General features: G+C 36.8%; 1 protein-coding gene across 4 annotated transcripts in view; it reads left to right on the top strand.

The window, feature by feature from the left end:
- The window catches only part of FILIP1 (filamin A interacting protein 1), a 240284-nt gene that overhangs the window by 66830 nt on the left and 160219 nt on the right, over positions 1-13235 (top strand). The window contains exon 1 of one of the 4 annotated variants that reach the window (XM_063443003.1): positions 9801-9866. The exons of the other annotated variants lie outside the window; for them this stretch is intronic. The gene's annotated coding sequence lies outside the window, so the exon portion shown is untranslated. Of the gene's footprint in view, positions 1-9800; positions 9867-13235 lie in introns of those variants that run through there. 4 annotated transcript variants of the gene reach the window in all.

The following is a 13235-nucleotide window of genomic DNA, read 5'->3' as shown; positions in this document are numbered from 1 at the left end:
AACTGCTTGTTTCAAATTAAAGAATTAAGTTGATCCACTGCACAAATACAGAAATTGCTGAGAATTTCTTACCTGAGCAATTTACAAAGTAGTCATCTCCATCATGGGATTTCTATGCTATCAGCACCCTTTATAATTTGAAATGCAATTATCTCTGTGCCATTATTTTATTTAAATGACAACTGTCATCATTTGTATTATTACTGTAAAAAAATATTTAAAGTAATACAATTTGTCTATATTATTTTGCAGTAAAATATATACGTTAAAGGTCACTAAAGCATTGCCAATGTCCCTGTCCCTATCTATACAGGTTTCCCCCGGCCAGTTCACTATAAAAAACAATGAAAATTCATTTTTCACTTACCTTTTTTTTTTACTTCCTCATTTACTTACCTCCCACAGCGCTGCTTACTTCTCCTCCTGCAGCAACTTGAGTAAGTGCTGCACGCATCAAATGTCCCTACAGGAAAACACAGACACAATTCATTGCAGTCAGTGACAAAGTTCTGCTGCAGCAGGGTCACCTCTGACAGCCACTAAAGGTGGACATCCCAGGGACGTACTTGAAAACCAGAGTGATGTGAATGTACCTTTCCTGGTTAAATACTTTGTTATTATTATTATTTAACCATGCAATGTAAAAATTGCAGTTTCTAAAATAAACACAATGTTTTCATTGCAGGGTTAAACATACAAGACAATCGCACCCATTGAGATAAAGTGGCCTATGTGACTTTAGTGGTCCTTTAACCATGACATCTCCTGGTTTACCATTGCTCCATGGGAGCAGCCATCTTTATTTATCTTTGGTCAGAGGATCCACTTACGAAGACAATGCACAATTTATGGCTTTAAAACGGACCCAGAATGCATTTTTGAGATATCCTGTATTGTTCATGATTTTAAGGTTCATGAATCACTGGTTCTTGGTGAACAGTGTGGTTTTTGGTCGGATAAGTTGTGTTTCTGACCAAGGGGTTTTAAATATGGCCACCACCATAGGGCAAGTATAAGCCTGGAAACATTTACTTATCTGTATGCACTATAAAATAATACACACTAAGGCTGCAGTACAGGTAATATATTAGTTTAAATGATAATAAGAAATGTGACAGTTTTCCTTTAAATTAAAATGGTAACTTTTTATAATTCTACTTTGATTTCACTGCGAATCTCTAGAAACGCTGGACAGATAGAGAAAGATAGTGATTGATACAACCAGGCGATTTCTAAAACATGCATTGATAATATTTTTAAAGAAAAGATTTTATGTTTTACGGTAAATACAATTAACCCTTTAATTCTAGGACATGTCATGATTCCCTTTTATTCCAGACGTTTGGTCCTTAAGGGGTTAATATAAAATAAATAAACAAGAAATGGTTTAACAAAAAGCAGTTAAACTTACCTGTATTCTAAAAACCAAGACAGTCTTCTCTCTATGGCTGATTCACATTCTGTGTGATCATCAGACATGATTATATCTGCTTCTCATAGCATGAGTGACAATTTGTGTGCTACACCTTAAATTACTTACCTTAGTATTGAACCCAGTAGCTATGCATCATGACGCTAAAAATTAAAATTTAAAAAAATTAAAAGTCTTCAGAAGGTAGTGCCTCTAGTGACAAATGTGGACATTGTTATTCCTTGGGAAAAAAATAGTAAAGGAAAGGAAAAGTATCTAAGCACCAAAACCACTACATTAAGATAGCTACAAATAGTTCCCTAATGTGCCTTCGAAGGCACCCCTTAAAAAATTCTAAACCCTACCTGTACCCCCCACAACCAAATAGTTGACTCATAGGAAAAAAGAGAAAACAAATAAATTGAGGTATAATAAAACCATAGAGTGGTGGCTGTATCTATAAAATCCTTGTGAGCTGCAGCATCATCCCCAATCTGTAGGCTACCCACTACACTAACTGTACTGACGCGCATCGGGTTAAAGTTCTGGGCAAGTTAAAGGGACACTCCAGGCACCCAGACCACTTCTGCCCATTGGAGTGGTCTGGGTGCCAACTCCCATCACATTTAACCCTTAACGATGCTGCATTCGCATTAGGTCTCCCCCGATGGCGGATGGCAATGAGGGAGGAGCGTGGGCAGAGCCTGACCAAGCGCCGAGGGTGCTGGATTCAGGTTAGTGTCCAGCAACATGGGATGAGGGGCAGGAGGGAGGGGGCACTGCAATATTCTCTAGTGCCAGAAAAAATGGGTTTGTTTTTAAAAAGTTGTTTTTTTTTGGTGTATATTTATGTAATATTTTATTTCTATAAGTATACCTTCATTAGTACATACATATTACGCTGTGTACACTTTTGAATTTTCCAAAGCAGCAAAAAATAAATAAAAAAGAATGTATCCATATATTTCTAAACTTTTTGAGTGTAGTATCGTTTGTTCATAGTTTAGAAGAGGAATCTCATAGCAGTTACCCAGGGGGACTTTGAGAAGCAATTGTCTGATGTAAAACTGAAAGTAAAAAAAAATTACTAATATCCTCCAGACGTATGCAGTGACTGTACAGATCCAGGAGTAAATTGGCTCAATTATGGATTTTCAACCTTAATGCCACTCCCCCATTACATTTACCAATTTATTCTCTTCCAATTTTCTTTTTTTCTAATATTTTCTTACTTATATCCCAATTTCATTATTATTTTAGCCTTTTTATGTAACATGTTCTCTGTTCTTGATATTGAATATGATATAGATATATATGTGAACTTTTGCATAAAAATAAAAGCAGCAAAGAAGAAATGATCAATGAAAATTATAACATAATATGAGCACAATGTGTTCTAACTTCTTCACTGCCAAGTTATTTTCATTAAAAAAAATAATAATACAATGGCATATTATATATTGGAAACATGGGGTGCAGAGCTAGTAGAAAAATCATAATAATATTACTTTTTGGGGGGAAATGTATTTTTCCAAATATACAACCACAATATAAAAATAATGTATTTTGCTTTTGCATAATGTGCAGTTATCTAATACATCTGGTCTATACTGAACATTAAAACTCACAATGCAATATGCCCAGTGTGCTCAGAGCCCTTTTTCCCTCTCCGCTCCCAGTTGCTAGAATGCAGTTTTGAGGTTTTACCTATTATTATTATTATTATTATTATTATTGGTATTGATATAGCGCCAACTTATTCTGCAGTGCTTTAAAATATAATAAAAGGGGGAATTTAAACAATAAATGAGACAAAATGTTATAGGAACAATAGGTTGCTGAGGACCCTGCTCAAACGAGCTTAATGTTTAATGTAGAATATTGAAGGAATATGAGCAAGTAACATTTACCATCCGTCAGGAAGGAAGGCAAGTACAAAAAAGGAGCCCTTATACATTTATTTAAAAAAAACAAAAAACGTTAGAACAACTGAACACGTTGTTGGGAGGTAGAGCTGACAGTCCATCACACAACCTTACAAAACCTATTTTTAAATCCACAGTCAAATGTGATTAGCTTAATATACACTTTATAACCCTTCTTTGATAGCTTTTTTTTTTTAGCAATCTCAAAATAGCTCAATTTATCTTTCTCTGTTTTCTCTTCTTATGTAATTTAGATGTTATTTCAGATATTTACACATCTCTTGAAAATGTTTCATAAGCACATGCAAAAAAAAGTCTAAAATCCCCTTTAATCTTGACCCTTGGGTGACCTTTAGTTGTACAAAACGAACAATAAAGCAGTTGCTATTTTTTTTATTAAGACATAGAACAGACTCTGGGAAATTCCACTAATTGGACAGGTTCCACGCATTTTACTTTTATGATTCTCTATGACGGAAAAATGCAGCATTTATAAGATGTGGTGTAAAGCAGTGAACACCATATATATATGCTGTAGGTTTAGTGGATTTAGGATTAGGGTTGGGAAAGTTTAGGGTTAGGAGAGGAGAGTTTCTGTGTACCGTAACTCAAATAGTTATCCGCTAGATAAAGCACCATAGAGGCAGGTAACCATTAGCTCTAAAACCCCTTTATCCTAAATAGAATATCAACATCTTGACTTGATTTGTATAACCATGAAATATTTTATATGGTTTACTTCTCCATTACTTTTTCCATAAATAGCTTAAATGTAAACATGCAAAATATGACGCATTTCATTCATATACATATTATATAAATATGATTGTCAGATATTTGTAATCAGCAAAACTATTTCCTATTTTTATCCAAAACTTTGCTTAGCTTATCCATAAAATAAATGTTGCAGCAAGCACCTCCATATTTCATGTGAGTTTGTGTATGGGTGGTGTTGGTGGCTGTAGTGGTGGTGGGTTGGGTTGGGTTGGGTTGGGGCTGATTACATCATATACCTGCCATCCTCGTTAAGTCTCCATCCCCCATTGCCTCCTTCTCTCTTTCCAGGGCAGATGAACATGAATTGGGATATATGCTTGCACCAATCCAAAGCTCTGTTTCAGTAATATAGAGTACACTGAAATATGATGTCTTACCTTTTTACTACCAGTTTTGTAAATTGGGAATTGCTGATTGGCTGAAAGTGTCAGCTGACTGCTCTCAGCCAATCAGTGAAAACCTTGCCCAGCAGTACTTTACGCTTCCTGAAAATGAAATTTCAGAACCTGGATGCTGCGCTGGAGGGAGCTGAGATTGGTGCTAATAAAGGCAACTTCGGGGTTAAACCATTCGAGTATGGTTTAACCCCTTGAGGTCAGAGGGCACCCAGGGGCCTACTTGCACCACAAAAACATCATGTAGATGAAGTTGTTTTGGTGCCTGGCATGTTCCAAAAAGATGTAACAAACTGCTATACTATGAATCCCCTGCCATAATTCAGCTGAGGACACTATAAAATGATCGAAACTTTCTTCATAACAGTATCTGGGCTTACTATTTATTAATTACTATGTTAACTATTCAAAGTCTATGGAAAAGTTTTAACATTTGTACATATGTTCTAACCACACATAGAGTTATTATGTTATATTAAATTAGGTCATTATTACAATATCTTGCAACATTTAAATTGAATCAATATGTGATTGAGAATAGCTGCCTTCTGACATCACTAGGGTTTTCGATCTCTTGCCAGAATACTTCACTCGTCCAAGAGATTGCTAAGAAAATATCACTATTTCCCAGGCTTGTATGAATTATATCATGCAATAAAGATACAGAGCTCTTTAGTTTTAATCCAATTGATTGTAAACTCTATTATCTAGCCTTAACCCTTTTATGACAGAGCAATTTTCCAAAATTCTAGGGGATCTAGGCATTTGTGACTGAAGCCTTTTTTGGCGCTTGCTATGAGTTTGTCCCACTGTAATTTAAAAGGTTACTCCCTTTAATATACAGTGTTTTGATAAAACACTGTTTTTGGTCGGAGTAAGTTCTCCCACCATCTGATCCTCCTCCGATGCCATCACTAACATGATGTCAGGGAAGCAAGTTGAGGGGACGTAAAACTGGGGGGACTTGAAGATTGTTTTACCATTGGCTGGCTGTCACCAGAATTCTATGGCTCTCACCCAAAGTAGTATATAAATATAAAAATAAAAAAAACAGAGTGCTTTCTTCTGATGATTGTGGGTGGAATAATGCTATCTATTGATAATAGAATAATAATAGTGTTGCAATGTTAAGCCTTAAAATACTGGATGGATGCATCTTGTTAAAATTTCTATTATATCTAACATTTGTCCTCTAAATATGCTTATGTTTTCAAAAAAATCATGTTTTTATTCCATTTTAGTACTTACCTGGCATGAATGTTGCCACACTTTATATCCACTTTAACACTCAATGAATTAGGATCTTTAGAAATCACATTCATTAGGACAGTCTGAAGGAGAAAAGCTTATATTACATAACATTTAATGTGTGTATGAAATACCATATATAGAAAGTGTGAGAGTAGGAAAACAGCAGCTGAATTCTTAGTGTAACAGCTACAACACAGTGAGAGGCCCTGCTATTAATAACCTTCGTCACCCCTTCTTAAAATGCAGAGCCGACTGGTAAATAATTATAACATGTTGAGGAATTCTAGCAGTAATAAGTAATGTGCAAGTGGTGTGGGAAAGGGCAAATGATACATATTCATGACTGTTTTGTATTAACCAAAATATTTTACCAAATGTCCTTCATGTTTATTCACTTAGCCGGAAATTGTCAATTCGGATATTTTGGTCTACAATTCAAAATTTACCTGCTAATTCCTGACAGTTTGGAGTGTACTGGATAATCCTGTTTATGCCTATCCTTCATTATTTAAAAAATGTGATACATTTTCAAGTCTACAAACTAACCAGGGCTGATGGCATGTCTGTATAGCAAAGGGGTGGGTTTGTGTTACCGTACCTGCTGCTAATGTATGTGCCTCCCCCTTCTATACGCAGCGTGCCAAACAAATGATTAGACCCTCTGACATTGACACATTAAACCCCCTTAACCCAAGTTGATGAAAATGAAATCACTTTGGCATGACTCGTACCACAGCCTTATTATAGATTGTTTTTTTTAGGAAGGAGTGGCAAAATGAGCAGCTACTATGGATCAAATGATGAATGACAGCAACATATTATTATTATTATTATTATGTTATTATTTATATAGTGCCAAAAAATTACGCAGCGCTTTATAGTGGGTGGACGAACAGACATGTAGTTGTAACCAGACAAGTTGGACACACAGGAACAGAGGGGTTGAGGGCCCTGCTCAATGACCTTACATGCTAGAGGGTGTGGGGTAAAGTGACACAAAAGGTAAGGATAGTATTAGACTAATGACAGCTGCAAGAGAGCAATCAGTCGGGAGCTATTAACAGTTTAATTGATACGCTTTTATGAAGAAGTGGGTTTTTAATGATTTTTTGAAGGAGTGGAGTCTAGGTGAGCGTCTAATGGAAGAGGGAAGTGAGTTCCACAAGAACGGTGCAGCCCTTGAGAAGTCTTGAAGGCGAGCATCAGAGGTGGGAGTACGGACAGAAGAGCGTAAGGGCCTAGATGGGACATACTTGTGTATTAGGGAGGATAGATAGGTGGGAGCAGCATTATGTAGAGATTTGAAAACAAGAACCAGAATTTTAAATTGAGCTCTATATCTTACAGGAAGCCAATGCAGGGACTGACAGAAGGATGAGGCGTGGGGGGTGCGTGCGGACAGGAAGATGAGCCTCCCTGCCGTATTCATTAAGGACTGTAATGGCGCAAGTTGGGACCACGTAAGACCACTGAGAAGTGGATTACAGTAGTCAAGGCGAGAAAGGACATATAACTGTGGTTTCGCTTCAATGCCACAGTTGCTCATAGATACCATATTTGGACCCGTTATCATATTGCTGATGGTATAGCAGTAAAGGATAAAAAAAAGTAAATTAAATAACATGGCGAAAAATATTCAAGCTTGCAAAATGAATAGATGTTTTAGAGCAGTAACAACATTTTTTTCTAAGAAATAAATGCATAAATCTCTATTTATTTAGTCCAGATTTTTCCGGATCAGCTTTATCTAAGCTAATTTTAATTGTAACCCTTAATCCTGTATCTGAGAGATAGACGGCCAACCTTTTATCAAGAATTAGCTGGATTAGTTAAAACAGTGTAATTTGGCAATACATTCTGCATTTTAACTTTCTTGCCTTGAAGAAGACATTTTCTATGCTTAATAAGAAAATGCTACAAAGAATGCTGTATGCTGCATCATTTTAACTCTACTCAATCTACAAACTATAATGTGGTGTAATTTTCATATCTCTAATCTCTAAATCTCTACAGTAAGAACATCCTAAAACAACATTTTCCAGACTCTGTGTTATACACCAGCCGGTCATTTAAAATATTACTCATCATAATCAACCTTGTACATTGTGCAGCTCTGTGGAATATGTTTGCTCTCCATGCATAATAAAAATACCAATAATACAATGGCACAGGCAAAGGGACAACTCAACGTTGTATTATAATAACTTACCAGGGGATTGGTAAGGATTGGGAAGTATGTGGACACCTCCATAAAAAAGATGTTTAAGTGGTGTCAACAGTAAAACTAAAGTCCGCACTCTTAATATCTCCTGTTTCAGCTACCTGTAAATTAGTAGCTTTGTTAAATCAGTAAAATTTTATGTGTCTGATGCAGGCTGGACACATTCGATTTACATTTGTACTTCCCCTACGAAACCTGTCTCCTGCTAAACTAGTCTACTCAGTCCCTGGATTCGGACACTATTCTCATTTCACTCTAAACCCATAAAAGCATCACAATTGACTAAACACTTTTCAAGAGATTAAAAAGAAACAGTATGAGTTCAGCACAAGTCCAGAATACTCATTTGACACCTGAGTAGAAGGCTCAAAAAATCTTGTCATAGAAAGATAATTTTATTATTATTATTATTATTATCATTATAGCGCCAACTTTTTCTGCAGTGCATCTTTAACCCCTTAAGGACACATGACGTGTGTGACATGTCATGATTCCCTTTTATTCCAGAAGTTTGGTCCTTAAGGGTTTAAAGGAACACTATAGGGTCAGCAACACAAACATGTATTCCTGACTCTATAGTGTTAAAACCTCTGTCTAGTTCCCTGCCCTCCCTTGCTCCCCTAAATATAGAAAAATCTTACCTTTATTCAACTCTGCAGCTTCTGGTTCTGCCCCTGATCTGCCTGCTTGGCTGACCTGATCAGAAGTGATTCTCTGAGCCTATCAAAATGAGTCCCCATAGGATTGACTGAGACTGTCAAGGAGGCAGATCAGGGGCAGAGCCAGCACAAGCCAAACACAGCCCTGGCCAATCAGCATCTCCTCATTGAGATGCATGGAATCAACTTTATGAGGAAAGTTCAATATCTCCATGCAGAGGTCAGTTTTATCCATGCCTGATCAGTTTTATCCCCCCTATCCATTTCTAGTGAAAAGTAAAAAAAAAAAAAAAGCGAGACTCCCTCAGCGCTGCCACCCACAACAGTATCCGGCTCTTGAGCTCCTCATAGAAAAGTATTGAATTCAAGTTGCATTAGGCCACATGACCAAATTTCACTCAGTCATTGTCGAAGAAGGTGAAGGTGGATGTCAGGAAGACATCCACTAGAGGTGTGATTAACTCTGCAATATAAACATTGCACTTTTTCCATTGCAGGGTTGAAACTACAGGATAAATGTTCTGGTTGACTTTAGTGGTCCTTTAATAGTGGGACAAGGCATAAAAAAATCTAATTTTGTTTGTTTTGTTTAGGTTCGCATGCATAAATAAGTATCTGGTGTTTTGTTTTATAATATATATTTTTTTGTAGTGCATTATTTAATAATATATAAACCTGAACAGTGATAAATAAACTGTGGACTAACTCTTTAAGACAGACATCTTATATACCCCACTCTCAACACTCAGTAACAAGAGTGACCTATAAAATGAGTTCTCCATTCTTCCTGCACGCATGTGTCTACGGCAAACTGTGCCAAATGTTTTGTCTACACGTTCTAAGCCAGAAAAGATATATTGACCTGCTACACTAACTATGCTATAACGTCTTCAGCAATGGTGATTAGAATTGAGTTTGAGGGCTGGTTGTTGTCAGCAGTTTGATAGGTTAGAGGTGAGAAATCAAATTTTATCTCTCAGCTGTAACTGTCAGCAATATGGATAAAACAAACAGCAGCTGCATCATACCATTAACATGAGAGCTAAGCACACCAAGACCAAAATAGTTTTTGAAGTCAGGCTATGTTTTGTTCTGATGAGTCTCAAAGGATTTGTCTCTTTGGTTAAAGGAAACAAGCTGGACCCACATGAGAATGGACCTGTCTAGGAAATTGCTCCTTAAACTGTGATATAAAACATATACTGATAGTACGTCACCTACGATGAGGTAAGCACTGTTAACGGTAACAATCAAATGAGTGTGATTACATTGAGACACTCGATTTAACGATAAGCCTGTCAAAAGGAATAGATTAGTACATTTTTAGTCACCAATGTGCCATTTTGTAAGTAATAGGAAAAAGCAGTAACTGCACTGCACCTTTGTAACATGTTCCATCCATTCAGTCCAATAGTTAAAGCTCCTTATCCCATGACAGTTCAAGCAATGAAGAGATATAAACATTTAAAGGGAATCTCCAGTGCCAGCAAAACAATCCGTTTTCCTTGCACTGCAGGTTCTCTCTCCCTCCCACCCCCCAATCCTCGGTTACTGAAGGGGTGACCCTCGTCGCTGTCTCCTCCTCCGCGCTGCTCCTCCTACTGATTCCGTCGGCCGGTGGGCGAGACTGATCCCGCCCACCAGCCGGGGAGACCTAATGCGCATGCATTAGAGGTGGAGTTAACCCTGCAATGTAATTATTGCAGTTTATAGAAAACTGCAATAATTACACTTGCAAGGTTAGGAGTAGTGGGAGTTGGCACCCAGACCACTCCAATGAGCAGAAGTGGTCTGGGTGCCTGGAGTGTCCCTTTAACTACATTCATGCAATTAATAAAACTAAAGGACTGCGTGGACTACATGGTTAGTTGTCTGGCTGCTCCCAGAGTGGAGTCAAAGGTAGTTTACAAATCTTTTCTCCATCAACATGTCTGGCCTCACCTCCTGAGATGATCAATTTTCCCATAGAAAAGCATTTGGAGGCTATTGCGCATGCGCAAGAAAACACTGTGCTGCACCAATCAACAGCTCCTCACAGAGACGCATTGCATCTAAAAAGTTAGTGTTTACATTAAAAAGCCTGCAGGGACAGGCTGTAGACACCAGAACCACTATATTAAGCTGTGATGGTTCTGGTGACTATAGCCTGTCCCTTTAAGGATGAAAGTATTTTTACATACACAACAGCTCATGGAGCTATGACCTCAAATTGAACTGTGACAGGTTGGAAATTTGTATAAGCACTTTCTTACAGAAAAGGTGGTTGTTTCATAGAATACATTTTACCACTGGAGGTGGTAAAGACTGTAAGGAGATTTAGGAATAACTGGGATGCGCACTATTCTAAGAACTAAAGCTGTAACATTTTTGGATAAGCTTTTAAAATAATTTAATGTTTTGAAAAATATTTTAATACCGTATTGTAATATTTTTTCTAATGTATTTTTTTTTATATTTTGATTTTTTTTTTAAACAATTTTTAGCCAAAAATATATCATTTGAAAAGCTTATCCAAAAATATTAAATCAATGCGTAACTAAGGATTTGACTTACTATCTTGCCAAATGATTCAATACATTCAATGATTTCAATTAATCTGCAAAAAATCAATTACACTTTAAAGGTGACAAAACAGTAGTATACCCACTAACCATAAGCAATAGAGCTGCTAAATTGAAAGTGGTTCCAGGTGAACCTCACTAAACACCAAGAGTAAGAGACAGAAAGCAATAAAGTGGAAACCACCTTCACACAAATATATTGGAATACAACCTGGGGAATATATCCAGAATTGGAATATTCTATATAAGTGTACAATAAAATCTGGAATAATAAAAAGTGTATATCATAGCGTAACACAGTAAGATAATGATAATAAAGTGTGGAGTAAGTAATGCACTCACAAACAAACGTGTAAATCAGGCCTCTCACCCCCTTGGGGTATATGCAGTATAGAACTTGATAGTAGATCCAGATGTTATAATGTCTTCAGAGATATGAGAAAAAAAGGACCATACATAGTGAAAGTACGTATAAAAATATCAAAAGAGAATTTATTGGTTACACTTACAGACATAAAGTGGTAGTAAGCATGTCTCCACTCTCAGTGGAACTGGAAGGCAGAGTAGTAGATACCAGATGCAGATCCAATCGGAGTAGCAGAGTGCAGGAACAATAAAAGGACTTTAAAACAAATAAAATAAGAAACAGTCCGAAAAAGTTCAATATCCAACGCGTTTCGTCCATGGTAAATGGAGGACTTCTTCAGGGATATGGGTAGATTCGAGTGTGTGGGAACTTTTATATCCAATTCAATCTTCCTTGATGCCGTTCACCGGCAGCGTGTGTTCCACACTGGAACGCAGAATGGTACTTCCTGTGACGTCCATCCGTCTAAAATGCGCATGCGTGATCGGGGAAAGAGTTCTAAACATATTGCAGAATCAATACCTAAATGCGCATGCGTAGAGATCTAAATGATAAAGAAAAATATATACACCAGGCGGAATGTCGCCAAAGGGATTAATAGAGAATGCCAACGAAAAAAATCGTCGTAGGATACAATTATGGAAATAATAAAAATGAAAAAACAAAAATATATATTAATAATATACAAAAATATACAAGAATATGGGTAAGCAAAAGGGTAGACAGATGGGGCATGGAAATCCCAATGCCCCAAATGAATGCCGTAATGCCAATCCCCACATTGGTGTATAGATCGAATGCAATGCTCAGTAAAAGACATAGTACAGGACATAAAATAAGCACTGTATTAAAAGTATGGAAATATGAAACAAGGTTGACCAGTCAATGTAAACAATAACCAGAATGCCAAGACACATTAATAGTGACCTAAAAAGGTCACAAAAACAAATTGAAGATGAATATTGGTATTTAAGAAACAAGAAACAAAAAACATAAGATGAGAGAAAAAAGGAGTGCTATAATACTACATACGTTGTAGCTGAACACTTTAAAGGTGACTTCTGTAGATAAATTAGTTGTAAAGATTTTCTTACAGTTTTGAATCATTTTGTAAATCTTATTAATTTGAGACCTAAGTTTATTATTCACATGCAATATGAGCAGACTTGATGCAACACAAATGAAAACATAAAGGAACACTCCAAAGCACCATAAACAACTCAACATACTGTAGTGGTGTTTTGGATCAAAGAAAACTTTGATTATTTGTCTATCTACACCTTCCAAATTGATTGATGAATGCGTGCACGCTTTCCCTAGAAGTAATTCACACCGGAGACAAAGTTTCTGATCAGTGAAATACTAAGGAATGCTTTATTCCCCAGAGGGGGGTCTCCTTCTTAAAGCAAAAATACGTCACAGTTTAAACATACAATATCAATTCAACAATTGGTTAACATTCAAAAAGGGTCCCACCCTACAGGATGTGATGTCATCATTACAGAGCTCTTCCCCCCATATTCCAGCTCTGGCTTGGATACATGAAGAAAGGGGAAGTGAGTAGTTTCTTTGTTACTTTAACAGTGATTCTCCATTTTGTTGCACGTGGAATTGGCACAAAGGAAGTGGGGGAGGAGTTAGCAAAGGAGGCTACCTATTAACTATTAA

Source organism: Pelobates fuscus, chromosome 2 (genome assembly GCF_036172605.1).
Source record: "Pelobates fuscus isolate aPelFus1 chromosome 2, aPelFus1.pri, whole genome shotgun sequence".
Classification (NCBI taxonomy): Eukaryota; Metazoa; Chordata; class Amphibia; order Anura; family Pelobatidae; genus Pelobates; species Pelobates fuscus.
This window is presented reverse-complemented; position numbering and strand designations above follow the sequence as displayed.